Below are 18,057 nucleotides of genomic sequence, written 5' to 3' on the forward strand. Positions count from 1 at the left end.
AAAAAAAAGAGGAGAAAACAAGGCTTGATGGGAAAAAAGCCCTGCAAATTCAGGGGCAAATGTCCAAGGATCAAGGAACTCACAACCTGTACATGGCAGTGGACAGTCAGCTATGTGTCACACATCTGCACAAACCAGAGCAACTGCTCGGAAACATCATGGGATGACACCAAGAACCTCTCACCAGGCTTTAATGGAGCTAGCTTCTAAATATGACATCTCACCTCACCTGCTGCTATTGCTGCTCCACTTCATCCACCTACTGCCTGCCTACCTATCACAAGTTCCTGAAACATGAGAAGCTACAAGAAAAAACAATTAAACCCAGGCATACACCAGTTAAAAAAAAAGAACTATTATTTTTGCCAGGAATGAGCAAGATGCACTGGTAGCAAAGTACTTCCTATAATCTTCTATTACAAGGTGAAGGTTTTAATAAAAAGAAATAAAAAGAGCTCACATTTTGATCTTTTCCCAAAGCTAGACATGGTTTAATTAGTTTGATCTCATTATGTAAACTGGAGAGGAAGAAAGAACGCCATTAAAGCAATATCCCACTGGTGAATGAGACAACCTTGACACCAACCAAGATGTTTTCCTGGAGAAGCTTCTCCTGCTGTGACACAGATCCCACACCTCTCCCAGTCCCAAGGCCTCCCCCAAGCCCACTCACGCTCTGCTCCCTCCCAGCTGGCACTCCAACCAGCAGCACTCCCAGTGAGATGGGTGTCAATGACTCGATTGTATTCAGCCCCAGATCATTCCGTGTATTCCTTGGAAAAGATCAACTGGAACTAAACATTGCCATAATATACCCCATCTGTTAAAGTAGATACTTCTGTAATAACTCATTTAGAATTCAATAAGAAAAGAGAATTACAAACAAGGTGTCCATAATGAGCCTCAATATAATTATTAAACCAGATAAAGTAGGCCTGGTTTTCAATAGAAGAAAGTTATTTGTACCTTAATGATAATGAAATGTAAAAAGCATCTGTAATTTCCGCTGAAATGTATTGCAGAAAGTCAACTTAGTGCACGTCACTTTGTTAAGACTATTCTTATTATTGTGCTTGCAATGACAGCAAAATGCTTCTTAGTTCCAACTCCTGGGATGTATAAAAATATGATTAGAGCGCTATAACAATACAACAATGGATTAATTTGCCCAACCATTGCATTTCAGATCTGACAGAATTTTATGATTTATTTTACCAACTGAAAGGTGGTTATTTTGGGATCCTGGCTCATAACAAAGCAGTGCAGTGCAGCGTTCTGAAATCATCTTTCTGCTCCAGCACTGCTGCAAGGTGACGGCAATGCTGGGCACCCAACACTCCATGCCAGTGCCATGGCATGCCACAGCCAGGACACGACCTGGGCTGCCTGCCGCCCGCTCACAGGGCACACATGGCAGCAGTTCTTTGCCCAGTGAAGCCATACCTTGAGTAAATGGAGCTGATTTGGGGCATGCCGAACTATATCACCTAGGTGAGGAAAGGAGAACATAAAGAACTAATCAGTGTCAGACAGTACCACTAACAATGTAGACCAAAAGGTGTTGAGAAATCTGGCATGAAGGGCAAGCGATATAAAGGAAAATAATTAATAACTCATCTGCTGAATGTCAATGGGATCCAGGCTCTACAACTGCAAGATTAGCAGAGAATAATCAGAGATTATTAGCAAATTCATGTGCTCACTCGTCAGTTAAATTGATGCAGTTTAAAAGCAGGTAGAAGTTGCCATTTTAGCCTAAGATGGGGACCAGAACGGAGTTTTCTAACACAAAAAAAGCCCCTAGACCTCAATCACAGCACTATTGAAAAGGAAGCCAGCGTGTGCTGTGGGGAGGAGGGGGAGGAACAGCCCAGCGCACAGAAATCCCGAAGAAGCCGGCACCGCCCACCGCAGTGCGTGCTGCGGGCAGGATGGGAGCGGGGCTCGCTCTCATGCATTTCCTTCGCTGTTTCCTTCCAGGTGCCCCTGCCTTGCTCCAGGCACCTCTCCCATTCATTCCCGAATGGAAGAGCTCCTTTATTTGCACTCCCGCAGATGTGCCACGCTCCCACCTTTTTGGCAGCCCTTCCCATAGCACGAGCGTTATGCTGCAGTCATGCAAGCATGGTAAGCCTGCATTAAATCTGTGCTGCCATGCACAGAGGAACAAACACTTCCTTCACCACATGAGAACAGTTGGCAGGGCCTGGTCTAATGCTGTGCTATGGGAAAAGTGTTCCAGCAGGGCTTTGGAGACCAACCATGCTTTTTGGAAACACCACCCAGAACCACACGTCCAAAGCCAACCCTGCACGTGCTGCATGTCCCCATCCAATGCCACTGTTGGGGCTAAGGAGGAGCAACAGGAGCAAAACATTTCTGTTAATCACAGTGGCAACAGAAAGGCAAGAGCAAAAGGATCCTTCCCTGCCCATGTCTGCTGCTTCCAGCCAACGCACCACACCGCAGCCTGGGGGCACACCACACTGACACTGCAAGGAATGAATGCAACCTACGTCTTCTGCAGACTTATGCCATCACAAGCAAATAAAACTGCTACTTGATTTCAGGATCATTGTTTCACTAATATCCTCAGCTTTTAAGCAATGAGACTTATTATGGAGCAAATTGCCCAAATCTTGCAACAGACATTCTTTTTCCTAAAGGAGATTTTTAAGGAGTAAGAAGATTATTCTCTCTTGATATTCCCACACAATTATATTTATTTTGCAATTAACTTTTATGCTTTTGGAAAAGTGAACTTGGCCAAGTATAAGTACCAGATGCCCTTTTCACTTGAAAGCTGAAATAAACAGTCCAGAATATTCCAAGTAGAGAGAAGAACGATGGGGTCAAGCTCAGCACCTGTCAAGACATGATGATAATTGTGGTCCTTTCCAACCTAGGCTATTCTAAGTTTTCTGAAGTATCTCAAGCTCCAAGCTGTACAAAAATACCTGACAACAAAGAAACAAAGAAAAAACTGTGGAATGATCAAGTTTAAGATTTTGTTCCCCGGAGAGTATGGGGCAAAAGAGCTGTTACTGGGAGAGGCTTCCAAGCAAGATGTGCAATCTGCATCTCAAAATGGGCACTAGGCAAGAAGGATGGGTTTAAAATCATCTTATCTTTGGTGATACTCTGCAGCTCAGATCCATTTCTGGTATTTCACAGGGGTTTTGGCCATCCCCACCCTGAAGATATACAAGGTAGACAGAGGGATGCCATGCATTTCAGAAAGGAAGGGGAGAATAGAGGAGAAGTGCACACATGCATGTGCACACCACATCTTCTTAAAACTCTTTACTGTGCTTCCCACATGAAATCATATGAGCTTCCATTCATTACTAACAGAGTTCTTGCTGGATTTGGATGATTGCCCAATTGCTACTGGTGCCAAAAACCCAAAACATCAGAGGGGTGATTCATCTTGTGCCGTGACAGCTCTGGAACTGCGCTAAGGGGGGGGAAAAACAACACACAAAACCCCCAGATACAGTGATTGAGCCCTCTGTGTGTTTCCCAACCACCTCAGCAGTGAGAAAGCAAAGAGGAAGGCAGCACACAGCCCCCCACTGCGCTCCTGCACTGCTTGCCTTACCGGAGGGAGCTTCTCGCAGCAGCAGCAAATACAGCTTCACCTGTGTTTACTTTGTGTGCCCCACAGCAGCTATTCACCGTAATAGGGCAAACCTGGATGTCCGTGCTGGCCCAAGGTCTTCCACATAGATGCCGTTTAAGTCTTGTTTATACGGTGCTCACTCATCCAAAGAGTTAGCAACAAGAGAACAAGAGGGGCTTTGTACCTCCATGCTCTGCTATGTTAAAAATTGATTTAGCATAATGGTTTCAAAGAGATTAAAATCCAATTTTGTAAATCAAAGCAAGAACTGTACTGAGTCACTTCTACAGAGGCAGAGAAGAACCTGCTGAATTCTAAAAACGACAGTCGCAGCCCTGATCCTCTATTAACGCGGGGAAAGTAATTAACCAATCTAAGCTGCAGTTTAATAAGCTGTATTTTACTGTATGCATCTGTTCTTTATCCTCACACCAATAACAAGATGTGATTTTTATCTGAGGTGTAGAAGACCGTCTGGAGAAGGAGAAAAGCAGCGCCTGGGTTAGCCACAGCTGCACTGGTAGTGTCATTCCGAGGCCAACAGGAGCTGCTTGTTCCTTAGAACATATGCTAGCATTTGGGATGAAGATTTGAATTCTTCTGGTTCTATAAATTGCTTTAGCATCAAACTTCATTAAAAAAAAAAAAAGAATAACAATAACAACAAACAAATGGGTAAAACAGGACAAAATGATATAAAATAAATGGGCTGTGCAGATGTCCTAAGAGAACTCCAACATAGGAACTACCTCCTTCAAGGAAAACACATTTCCTTTAATACACTGGATGTGCAGATCTAGCTGTGGAGAAAAAAACCCACACATTCAGAATCATTTATAGCAAGTATCTTTGATGGTTATGGCATCTTTTGAAGAGAAATGTAGAAATACTTAAGAGGGCCTGATGTGCACCACGCAGCACGGAGATGCTGTGTGATGCAGACAGCCCAGAACTCATTAGATCCTTTAAACAAATTTTGCAGCATTTCTCACGAGCAGTACAGACATCGTATCAGTCATTCGCACTGGAAAATGCAATCTGAGCTTTAAAGAACACCTGAAGCTTTACAGAGAAATGTAAGAAACCGCAGACAATCAAGATCATGTATTTAAAACAGACAAGGTGGAGTTTGTGGTTATATCATTTCGTTCTCTTTTAGAGGGACAGTAATGGCATTTTTCCTGGGTTGCTTTTAATGTAGAAGTTAGCCTTATTTATTATGCATTTCTTATCTAAATCAAGAACCCTGTGCTACTACGTGGAAACATTTTGCGTCTATCAGCATTCATTCTCCAGTTCTACAAAATCCCCGTGGAAAGACAAGAACTTGTCCCAGTGACAAATGTAGGGACAAATGTAGGGATGCCTGGGAGGCAAAGAAACGGGCAGGAGGGAGAAAGCCATCTCCTCCAGACGCTACCCCACTGAATTTTGAGCTGGGAGTTCTGAAGAGCAAGTTTTTGAAGTTTCACATAAAAACAGAGAGACGAAGGAAATTCCAATAGCAAGCAAGGCATTGAGCCCCTGGGGTAGCCAGCCAGCTCAGCACCAAGGGCCCCAGCCAAGGGGATCTGCTAACGTGGGGATAACTGGCAGCAACCAGTAAGAATGGCCAACTCCAGCACCTAACAAACAGGCACAGTCACATCATGCAGCCAGCAGAAGGACTCTGCCCTCCTCCTTCTCCTATGAGACTGTGAGAAACACCTAGGGAATGCTACCTCAACGTGCATCAGTCCCGCACTCTTGTTCTTGTCTTCCTCATCAAGAGCCTTCAGCACACAGAAGCAGCTCTGGTATTAGTTTGAGGAGAAAATGCTCTTGCTGTGCGAATGGCTTGCTGGAGGGGTCCCTTGGGGAGCTGCTGGCTGCCATGCACCAGGGATATCCCAGACCATGATCCACCATCACCAGCACAGAAACTATGGTGCTGAGAGGAGACCCGAAAGAGAGCCAGTATGCAAATGAGAAAAATGAATATTTAAATAAAGCATCCAGTATGAACAGATTAACTCTGTCAATCACTGTTCACTTTTGTTTTCTTGTGTACATGTTGGAGAGGTTGCACAATTACCAGTTTTGGTTCTCCGGAGGTGTATCTAGTTCATGCTGTATCAAGTACAGCTTCCCAAATTGTTGGGTTTTTTAAAATGAAGTGCATTTACCTATGTAAAGGAGAACAAATTGCTACTTAAACTTTCTTCTATTGTCTATCTGCTGCAATTTACAGCCTTTTTGCGCCTGCCCTGTTCAGTTTTCCCTTCAGCATTCCCTTCATTTCCCTGCAAAGATCTGGCCACCTCCTGCTGCAGGGCTGGATACCATTGCAGGACTGTGGGGACCCATGGTTTTCATCGCCTGGCAGGGCAAGGAGATTTGAAGGTAATTGGTGGCATGACACAGAAGACCATTCAAAATGACTGAGAACTCACAGATACCTGCAGAATGCGGATAACCAGCAGTTGCAGCTACACTGCTCTTTAGGATGCAATGATGCAGGAAGTGAGCCGGCCGCCTGCTCATCCCCAGGGCCTGCCAGGCAGGCTACGGGAGTGGAGGGCAGGGGAGATGGAGGTGCTTTTATGTCTCTGCTGGTGTGAATGACCATGGCTGGGAGGAAACACCGTGGTGCTTTGTACAAGCGCTGTGCTACCAACCTGGCCTCTTGTGAATGTCTGCATTCCGTGTCCTGCACTCCTACAGGGGCACAGGGCTGCCTGCCCTCCAGCACCCCAAGCCTCCTAGAGCTGCCATGTTTTACTGTGCCTTGCCCTTTCAAAGGGTGCTCTGGCGCAGCTTCTGCCATAATAACGTTGTGATCTATCCCGGTGCTTTGCAGAACCAAACTACTGCACTTTGCCAACTTCCCAGCCCGCCAGTGCTGGAGCCAGGCTCCGCTCACACATCAGGATGAGGGCGTGCTGCAAAGTGCGATTCCCAAAGGCAAGCAGCCTGTCACCCCACAGATCAGGCGCTCACTTTCACCACTGCTTCCATATTGTTGGCAGAGTCAAGTGAAGCCACTTCTCCCCTACCCTCCCGCTCGCTCACTCCAAGCACTCATTGTGCTTCCCCCGCTCCCAAGCCGCACCAGCTGTTTGCGCTGCTCCCCAGGCAGGACAATCTGCCCATTTCCCTTTGCCTTTAATGAGAAAAAAAAAAGAAAGCAAGGATGCAAGCGGGGGAAAAAAAACAAAGGCAGTCAGGAATTGGCATCTCCATCAAACGCACTGCCATGAGTAACATAAAACCAAACCAACACAAAGACTCTCGGCTGTGTAAACATGTGTTTCCCAGAGTTTTGGAGGGCTGCTCAGGGGCACGCTGCTGGCAGGAGCTGCCCAGCCCAGGGCTTCCTCCTCCCACAGACAGCAGCACGAAGCCCCCAGCCCTGCCTCGGAAATACGGAGAGCCCAGATCTGATTCTCATCTACTTTGTTAAATTTCTGCTAATTGCTTTTAACGCACTTCCTCCGCCAGAGTGTTTATAGCTTAATTCCTCATGGGCATTCTTTCTGGAGTTTTACTAAGTACAGAAGGAAAATGGAATCTAACCAACATGCCAGTGATGTAATTGCTAATGGCCTCTGTAACAAATGCATGCAGGGTTGTGTGTGTGTGTTTTTTTTTTCCCTTTGCCACCAACTGCCTTCAGCACATTTTCTAAGATCATGAAAACGAAGCCAAGGAAGCTGCAGTCCTATAAATACTATGGAGCAGTGAGGCTCAATATGATGTAATGCAGTCCAGTATCTTATAATTAGCACGCTGGAAAGTACACTGAAAAGACATTGGACTGAAATACCGAAGCTCGAGCTTTAATAAAACACACATCTTCCCATCTAAGACTAAGATATATTGTCATCGCAAGCTACGGAACTCCAGATCATCTCCAGTCTTCAGCAAGCCACAGCTAAGAGGAGTTAATGCATTCATGCATCTCAGACAACAAGGGCGTAAGATCTATAACCCTAAAACAATATTATGCATAGAACACACCTTTCATCATTACACATTAATAGATTTGAGAGAGAAAGTTGGAGGGGTGGTGTTACGTGTCAAAATTAATTATAATACCAATAAGCTGAAATTCAACAGGGAAGATCGGGTTGTCTGAATTATGGTGTCATCAGCACTGAAAAAAACATCAACTGGAAGAGGCTGCAGCCTTTTGCAGCAAATCAAATTAAAAACATCCCAGACCAACCCACTGCAGAGAGTTTCAAGTGACGAAGGACGGTTCCAAGGCAGCCTGAACATGTCTAGGATGCAATTTGGTGCTCCAACTCTTAGAGACTTCACTTAGGTCTTGCTTTCTATCACGGGCCTACTAAAATTTGGGACCAGTAGCCACAAACTATGTCAAGTCAAGAATACTAGATCGTTTGCTTCCCTTGTAAGTTAAGCCATAAAGGAAACATAAGCTCCATTTCCGTAGGATGTCCTCAGTATCTCTCCAAATCTGGCACCCCCAGACCAACCCATAAAGCCAAAAAAAGGAACTCCACCAATTCCCTCGGTGCTGACAATGAGCCACGTGGCAAAGAGGGAAGAATACCATGATTTATGCAAAGCTATTCCAACAAAACCAGAAGAAAACAACAACCACAACCTCTACTGTGAATCTCCCCAAAACCCAAAATGTTCTGTATGTATACGTGAGAGCTGGGTTACTAGCAGCAGTACTGGGAACAGAGATGAGAACAAACAAGTACTGCCTGGACATTTAATTCTCAGAGTCAATTAAATGCTAAAAACAAAATTCCGCATGAGTTAATGCTAGACAAAAGGATTAAGGAATGAAGGACTTATTTATAAACATACAGACGAAAACCTGGTTAAGAAGGAGTAGGCGAATAAAAAGAATACTTCAAATGTGGTTAAGAAAGGGAATTCCTTTATTAAATTTGTCTTCAAAAGTAAATTAAGAAAAGATGCCTGTGCTATCAGAGAGCGATGGCGAGTTTGTAAAAATAGCCACCACTGAAGGGGAGAAAAAGGGAGTATGTGGAAAACGCAGACATCTGCCAAACCACTCAATCTGTGCAATTAACCACAGGAATCAAGTGTTGTTAGTTGTGAAGAATTACTTTTTAAAGGGAAATTTAGCAAATTCCTTCAAAACATAAACGTAATACCTAAGTCTGAAAATTACTTCAACGGATGGATGCAATTAACTTTCATTCCTAGTAAAGGAAAGGAAAAATATTAAGAAAAATCTTCTCTGTCGCGGGTAGCAGCTCAGCAAGCTACAAGAAGTGCAAATTTGCTGAGAACACCTCGTTATGCACATTTGGTTTGTTAGAGCAAATAATTTATTTAATGAAAAGAAGAAAGGAAATGCCACATGGATTACGGCAGCATTTCTGAGACTTGGTCCTGAAATTAAAAGGAAGTATCATGCAAAATGTGAGCATCCTCGAGTCTCCCTGCTGTAGGAGGAGCTGGGATTTGGTGCCAGTAAGAAGTGAAGCCAACTGAAGCGATTTTTGGTCCAAAGGGCAGAGTTCATGGAGAACCATAGCCCAGGAACATTTTTCCACTGGCACCTGAAAGCACTGCTTTGATTGACTGGGACATCTTTGATAACGAAGGTGCCGACCTTCTCTCAGGACCGCCCTTATCAACATCACTCCTTGTCCTCTCCAGGAGGAGCTTTGAAGCCTGCCAGATTTGAAAAGAAGAAGAAAAAGATAATAGAATATATTATTATATATATAGATATTTCTGTTTGGAAGAATAAACCAAATATTGAAGAGGATGTCATCCAAAGTCCAGGCATGCAGAGATGGAGATGCTGAGAACGCAGCGATGCAGGCAGGGAGGTGCAGAGGCAGAGGGCAGGAGGCCCGAGATGAAATGGCAGAAAGACGTGGCAGCTAAAAAGACAGCTTGATTTCAGAGGCAGAAAACACAGGAGCAGGGATCACATAGCAGGACGTTGCAGTCTCCTCTCTCTACAGATGTAATTAATCCATAAATGGAATAATGTATTCACTTCTGGACACCTCATTACCAGAAAGTCATTGACAAATTGAACAGCGTACAAAGAAAACAACAAAAAAAAAAAAGTCTAAGGGTTCGAAGGGAAAAATTTCTAAGGAAAGATGAAAAGATCTGAATACATCTGGCTGCAAGCAAGAATCCAGCATAGCAGGATAAGATACGTATCTGCATGCTTCAAGAGTGTAAACATCAAGCAGAAGAAACCAGCATGGGGGGCTGTTAGGAGGAAAAACGGAATGAAATTACTAATAAAGAAAGCTTCAGATGGAGATCTCCTTGCCCTGTTAGGATGCACAGTTAGCTCTCAGGGGATGCAGCACAAGTGCCAGTGCAAGAGAAGCAGGCTGGGCCAGACAACATCTGATCAAAGGTGCAGTGCAGAGAGCTGTGCACTGACCAGGACTGAGCTGGGAACTTCTATATCTGGTTTCTGACATCAGCTTCTCTTATTTTATAGAGTGATGCAAAATCTATTAATGGATTTTCACGTAAGTACCTTAATGTGAAAGCAGAGTCAAGACTGCCAATTGAAATGAAAGGCTAGGCACATACGCATGGCTCCTCAGAACTGACCCAAATTAAAGGATTTACTTCCATCCTCACTCGCCCTCCCAAAGCTCCAGCTCACTGCTCATGGCAAAGCATGCTGCAAAGGCAAGCAAAGGGAAAAACAACGTTAGCCATGTTCAGGGTGAGGTAATGAAAGCTGATGCATCACAGCCGTTCGTCATCACATCCAACGGATGCTGCTTTAAATAACCCAAACTGCTCCTGCCCGTGCCACCAGCCCCGCCAAGGAAACAAGCCTGCCTATCAATCCCATTTGCGTGTGGAGATCCTGCTGGCTCACACTGAGCCCTTAAATCTGGAAGCATTTGATCCTAGCACATGGCTCCTCTTCTGCTTACAGAGCATACCAAGTAACTTCAGCCAGCGTTACATCAAAAGAAGACAATTTACATTATACTGAGCCAGACCTAAGCCTACAGCATCTTCTAATGACTGCTGTCAATAAACCAGCCCCGTGCTCACCTTTTGCAGCACAAACACAGCCCACAGTAAGGACAGCAACTTGTTAAGCAACTCCCCTTTGAAAATGCTACTAGGAGGACTGGTAAACTTTCTGATGTGAAAATACCAATGTTTGTTGCTTGCAAAGACCAGATTTACAGTGAGCCTCAGCCAAGCAGTTTGTTTCACACCTTCAAATTTAAAGGGAACTGTTTTCCACTGGAAAAGGCAGCCCAGAAGTTGCAATAAAGCAGACACAGAAACGTCAATCAGCGCCGACGTGGAGCTGTGAAAGCTTCCTGAAGGAAAGCACAGCAATCCTGCAGAACCACCACCCAATGTAAGGACAGCAAGTGAGAAACAAGCGCTGCACTTAAGGAGACAAGGCAGGGGGCCTGGGGAGGGCACCTTCCTCCACCTGTCCTCGGGGTAACATTAAATGCAAGGAGAGCAGGACTGTCTGCCATGAAGGGAAGGTGATGCATGAGGTGACTGCAGTGGTTGCTCCTGGCAGCCCCCCACGACAAGGCTCCCCTGGTTGCTAACAAGCCTCCTTCTGCTTTTGTTTCGGTTGTTAAATATTCTGTGCAGCACAACCAAGTTTCTCCATATGAATTGTAGGCTCCAGAAAACAAGATGTTGCAATGACTTGGATGACACAAAGAATATCTTGCTGTGTCCTTAGGGAAAGGAAAGAGGAGAGAAAACACACAGGAAAATGTACCAGTTCCTGTATAAACCTACTCAACACTGCAGGCAAATTTATTTTTTCTACAATCCCACGTGCAGTGCAGCAGGAGAAAGGCGGTGGCAGTGAGGGCTGCTCTCCTCCTCCAGGAGGAGCCAACATGAAAATTGGGTGATTTTTCATTATTTCACACACACATAAATGGCACGGGACCAGGAAGGGAGAAGAAAAGAAAGAAGAAAGAAGGGACAAAGCATAAAAAAATATGAAAGGAGTGGGAATTTTCATTCATTCCAAATTTTTTTTCGAAGTATTTGAGCATTTTCCTTCTGAGTTCTTAATTTTTTTGTCTAAATTTCTCATGGAGCTTCAGCAGCAGCTTACAGCAGCTCATGTCACCCCATCAGGAAAAGACAGCAGGCTCGGATTAATTTTTGAGGAAAGCTGCTTTCATGCCAATGCACTTGGCAATGCAGAACACAAGAAGAGCTATCCCAAAAACGCAGTATTTATGAGAGGAGTGGTTTCTAAAATTGTTTTCACTATGGATACCAAGAAGCAGCACCGGACTCCTCTCTTGTACACAGGTTTTCAGCTGATCACCTTCAAAGGTGACTGGAGCAGCTATTTCCCAGAGCCCTGTGCAGAGTGGTCCCAGTCGGACACTTGCTGTAACTGCTTTCCAAAAACCACGGAGATGTGTTGCCCACAGAAATGGAGAGATTCTCTTGGTGTGATCGTGGTTCTAAGATTTAATTATCTCAGCACAGAACTGCAGGTATCAATGCTTCGGAGACAAAGAACAAACAAGGCAATTATTCCCAGAAGTCCTCCTTTTTCCCTCTAATAACCAGGAGGGTTACAAACATGCTGAGGTCAAAGAATGTCTAATAAAGAAATTTATTTCCAATTGGGATGCACAGAAACCTTGCACTGAAATGGTGGAAGGGCAGCAATATGAGCCTCAGCAGAGCTGAGATTAACGCACGGCTAAGGATCACACAGACCATCACAGAGCCACGTCTAAAATGACAAGGAATGGAACTAATAAGAGTCCTTCAACCAACCCAAACCCTCTGCCTCTCCAGCTTCCCACTGAGCTGTGCCATGCACAGCCACCCCCAGCCTTGCCAGCAAGAACCAGGACATCCCAGCTGCAGAGTGAACCTCTGGGTCTCTCTGGGGAACCTCTCTGGGGTCTTCACGTACAATGGCAATGGATTGGACTTCTCCTTAGGTGACTTGCATGGTCCTAAAACACCTTGTGAAATACTGACTTGCAGGGCCACAGCCCTACACTACTAGTTTGATGCACACACAACATGAGGAAGCTGCAGGCAGCAGCTGAAACCCTCAGCCCTCACCTATCCAGGCAGTGTGGGGCAGTTTCTGTGCTACAGACACCAACAGCCACAGCAGCTTCTTTAGCCCCCATCTCCTTGAAGGGATAAGGCTACCCGTTACTTAAAAAAAAGGAGAAAAAAAAGAAAGCCAAACTACACACAACCACGCAGCACTGTGGCTTACTCTGAGGCTAAAAATACTCATCCCCTACCTCCTGTACAGCAAGTCTCCATTGGCTTATTCTTCTGCAATACCAAGTCAAAATATTTTAAGACACAAAGGCAGAGAAATTGTAATTCTGTCCAACAAGGTGGGAAATCACCCCACATATTCCCATGGCTTCGATTCTAGTGGTACATCTCTGAGACGCAGCACACTGCTCTCCGCTCCGGAGTCACCAACATCTTATCCAAGCACCAAAGGCACCCTTAAGAAAAGATGTGAACAATGTAAACAGTTGGAAGTTTTATACTTCTACGTTCTGAAAGTTTTGGAAAAATCTTTTTTTTTTTCTTTTAAGCAGATTTATGTTTCCCTGCTATTCAATTTACAAGGAGAACATTTCAAGTGTTCAGGACTTCTACCTTCTCAATGAGGAGCCCACCACATATGCAGAAAGTTATTTGGAAAGCTCATGAATGCAGCAACATACATAGTAAAATGAACATTTGATTCATCCTGTGCAGTTTAATGCAAAGTGTGCTTTTTCATAACAATGGACATCATTTGAATTCGAAGGGACCATTAAAGGTCATCTGGTCCAACCCCCCTAAAGTGAGCAGGGACACCTATAGCACCATCAGGTGCTCAGAATCCCGTTCAGTCCAGTGTCTCCAGAGACAGGGCGCTGCCACCTCTCTGGGCAAACTGATCCAGGCTGTCACCTGCACCTTGCACACACCATATCCCATACTGTGCCACAGCCCTGTTGGGCATGGTCCTGTCCATGCAGCCCCAGCATGTTCACTTACCTTTACTACAAAGAGTGCTGGGTTGGCTCTGTGTGGCTGGCTGCCTGTAAGTGATAGGAAAAAGGGAGGGTGCGATCACTTGGATTTGGCTGTGTGCATTACAACTCGTTCTGTGACACATGCATGTTCCTAAAGCTGTGTTCTCAAGTTGTTTTTTTTTTTTTAATTTAAAAGTCTGAATTTTTCTGAATTTCTTGCAAAAAATTCCACCGATTGACTACTCTATGTTTGGCAGAGAATGCAAAAGGAATAAAGAGAGGCTTCTGGTGGGGGAAAAATAAATATTAAGTTGGATCCAACCCCTCCATGTCATGATTTCACTGGAATAGCACTGCAGAGCAAGGACAGCGGCAGCTCAACAACAGCCAGAGCTGACCTGGGTGGCCACAAACAGCAGCACGTGTCCAGCACTTGCACAGCACTCACCAGCTTCTTGGCATGCCACAAGGAAATTTCAGCAAAGAAACACAAGTTCTGAGCCACGAGAAAAACAGAAAATATTGCAGCATGGGGGAGATGTGCAAAGCTCCTACTACCAGTCTCTGTACTCCACTGATTTACTGGTGCACACTACAAACCCACAATAGCAGAAGCAAGCTGGCAGCAGGCAGCAAACCTCAGCCAGGACGCACAAGGATCTGTTTGGAGTTTAATCCCATTCCCTGGAAAAATAACCGGGCTCTGGCAGAGGACAGTGTGGGCTGGCACAGGCAGGGCTGTTGGGGGGTAACAAACAATGTGTGGGCATCTCCCAAGATCGGCCCCTGCAGCACATGCTTTCAAAGCACTGCAGTCCATGGCTGTGCTCCACCTCCATGAGGAGCTGGGGGGTCCTGGTGCCTTCACACCCAGCCAGGAAAGGGACCAACGCAGTCTGGGATGTGCCACATCCAATGGACACAAGGTGCCAACAGCAGTGCCCACCCCAAGCAGATCTCACCACGTCCTGTCCCACGGAGCACAGAGGATAGGTGAGGTGAGGGGGAGGACTGCTAGGGACATGGTGCAGTAAGGAAAAGCCTCTGGCAATGCTACGCAGAGCAGGCGGCCACCACAGCCACGGCTCAGCACAGTCACACTGCGTACAGGAGTGTGATGCTGCTGTGAATCCTGCCTGAGCGGCTCCCAGCCATGCAGTGCTGCACATCTGAAGGAGAGAGGCACCGGCTCTGCCCTTCCTTCGGATTTGCTCCCATAGCACAGAGCTGCCACTGCCACGACCCAAAGTGGAGAGTGCTGCACCAGAGCTTGGCTGAGAGCGAGAGCCCAACAGCACTGCTTTCTGTTGCTGCCTGCCCCTGCTCCTGAGTTTCCCAGGAGAGCTACTTACTCCAAACTGAGCCTCTCTTATTATGAGGACAATTCTCCACTCCACCCCGGGGACCAGCCACACAGAGCAAGCTTTCTCTGTTGTTGTTGTTGAAGCTGCTGTTAAACTGTGCTTGCCTATCGATCTGTGCCTGGAAAAACTTGAGGATGCGTGCTGTTGGCCCAGCCCTTCCAGAAGGGACCATCAGCCGCAGCTGCTGAAGGACAGATCCTCCAGAACCTGTGTGGGGCTGCAGAGCAGCACCACGGGAGGTGAGAACCCACCCAGCTTCCCCCACACTGCTCTGGGAGCAGAGGCGACTTTGGGTGCAATGCTCAGGCCATGCGCAACAACACCAGGCACTCCTCATGATCCAAGAGTCATATGTTTTTCACTTCTAATTTTTGTCTTTACGAGTGGAAAAAGAGAGATCAGCACTGAGGGCACCGATTTCCAGACCCCAGCTTGCTATGGAGATTTTAAGCAGCACAGTCCCCAGCACAAACCAGCGGGCGTGCATCACCATGCCCATACTCCCAAAGCACAGTCACCGCCAGCAGCAGACACAAGTCCTGCAGCCTGCTCTGCAGCTTGGCACAGCTCCTCCCAGCCCAGCACTGCCCAGCAGCAGGGAGCGAGTGGTTCTCCCTGCACTCCGGGGGTGAGCACTCAGCCTGTGCTGCCAAAATGTGAGGGGAGGGGGGGAAATACCATGGCAAATGGATCTGTCCATCGTGAATCATACAGGATGTGAGCAGTGCTCAGCTTCATTGAAAGGGTGCACACCTAATTTGACACAGAAAAGCAGCTGCACATGCATGATGGAAGAACCATGCCTGGTGTGGATGACCCACGTCTGTAGGGGGGCCCCGATGGCCAACTGCATCACACTGCAGCAGTTTCCTTGAGAAAGAGCAAATAATGCATGGAAATCAAGTGCGCTGGTTTACAACTCAAAGCAATTTCACCCTAAGATAAAGATTTCAGATTGACTAGGAGGCTGGTTCAGATTTCCTGTCAGCAGACAGATTTTCCTACATTAACAAGGACAGACAGGCGGCGATGCAACAAGCAGTGCAGTTCTAGTACCATGGATGTGCCCCAGGCCCCCAGCCCCTGCAGCACAACAGCAGTGTTCCCAGCAGTTCACATAGCCCATGAAATCAATGGGTGCAAATTGGAGACTGGCTGAGAGCTGCTCACTGCAGCAGAGCCCCGCCAGCCTGGGGCTGCCCCTATGCTTCTGGGTTATTCCTTCCTGGGAAGATCCCCCCATAACATGTACCGACAGCCCCCAAGCACACAAAGGAAGAGCAGAGCTGCTGGGCTCTGGACCAGCAGTGGCTAACCAGGGGAGAGCCACAGTGGGTTAAAAAAATTGGAAAATAAATGTATTTGCTAATTCATTTTCATTCTGCATGAAAAATGCAAATTGGGTGTGAAAATAAAACAAACAGAGAAGGCCTAATTATTTATACAGGCATTTTAATCAAACAATGAATAGCGCGCAGCAACCTTCTACATCAATTAATAAAGCTAGCTTCTGCGAAACAAAAGAGTTACACCATGCGGCCTAATTGCAAAACCCAGCCTGGAGCAGCCTTCCTCCCCCGCCCCACACACCTGGCCCAGCACAGCCCCGCTGCATTCCTGCGCCGGGGCCACTCGCAGCCCCGCTCCCCGTTTACAAATTCATTACAGCATCACGTTTGCTAATGCCTCTGACGGAGGAGTGGCCGTAATGCAGCACTGGGAGGCACAACGCAGCTAATTCAGCACGGGGCTGGGGCTGGGGCCGGCTCTCGCTCTGCGCAGGAGGCAGCTGCTTCCACTTAAGCTTAGCACATTTCGGGAGATGAGGATAAAATAGGAGCTATTAGATGTTTGCATTAGATGCCAGGGAGCCACCTCTCTGTTTTGTATTAACAAAGCATGCTTTACAACCTATTTCTTCATGTCTTACCTTGAGCTTCACTTGATCAAACATCACTCACCGCCGTAACATATGTGACCGAACTGGCTAATGATGAGCTGTCACCTTTCTGACGAAGCGGTGCCTATGCCTGCTGCAAGCAGATCTATCAGAAGCAGCCCAGTGCCTTGCAGCTCCCGGCACAAGGTTTGCCATCGCGAGGCTGCAGACAGGGGACTCGGCAGCATCCCTGTGCAGGCAGGCTGTGCCAAAAGCCTCGGCGTCAGGCGTGCTGCTCCCTGCACTTGGTAGCGTTTGGTGTGCAGGGATGCTGCTGGCTTATTTTTAAAACAGTAACAAGAAGCAATGCATATATATTGTCAACCCCCCCCCCCCCCCCCCAAGGCATTAACTGCGAGCTCTGCTGGGGGAAGTGGATGCTTTAGGAATCCATCGCTCTGCCAGTGCACAAATCCAAACCCACAGATCCCAGCCTGGCTCCTGGCCTGGCATGGCGAGGCACGGGCAGGTCAGGGCACATAGCATCTTGTGCAGTGCCACAGAAAGCTAGATGTGATGCTGTTAGGTGAGCCCTTCTCTCCCCCCCAAAAGAGGGGATAAAAAATCTCTCTGAAATAAAACTCAATGCTACCGACACATTCCCTTTTGCCTCTTTTAGCACTGCCAGGCAAGGGATTGATAAATTAATTTCAAAAATCCCATGCTGAAAAAATCCTATTCGTTTAATAAATTTGCTCTAAATATTAATCTAGAGACAGTTCTCTGTGCTTTAGGAGTTTGGGGAAGGTTCCTTCCAAACCTGAGACCTATGTTTATTGTCAACACTGTGCTTCTCAACAGCTGGGGCAGGCTGGGAGCTAGTGCATGTGGCAGGTGGTTTGCTGAGACTGCCCGCATTTATCTGTGTTTGGAACTCTTTCACCCAGAAGCCAGGGACTGAAGGGCCAAATCCATACATGCACATATAAAAATGCTACTGAAATTCAACTCTGCAAGAACAATTGATTTTTGAAGCTTATATCAAATGTAATCAGATGCAATTGAAGCTCAATCATTCATTCTTTGTTATGTTTAAAAATTTTTGTTAATATGTATTTGATTCTCCTAGAGAATCACAGAGGTGCTTTCTGCCCTAAATCTGAGTTTAAACTATAGTCTTCAGTTGCATTTCCA

The sequence above is a fragment of the Meleagris gallopavo genome, chromosome 9, assembly GCF_000146605.3.
Source record: "Meleagris gallopavo isolate NT-WF06-2002-E0010 breed Aviagen turkey brand Nicholas breeding stock chromosome 9, Turkey_5.1, whole genome shotgun sequence".
Classification (NCBI taxonomy): Eukaryota; Metazoa; Chordata; class Aves; order Galliformes; family Phasianidae; genus Meleagris; species Meleagris gallopavo.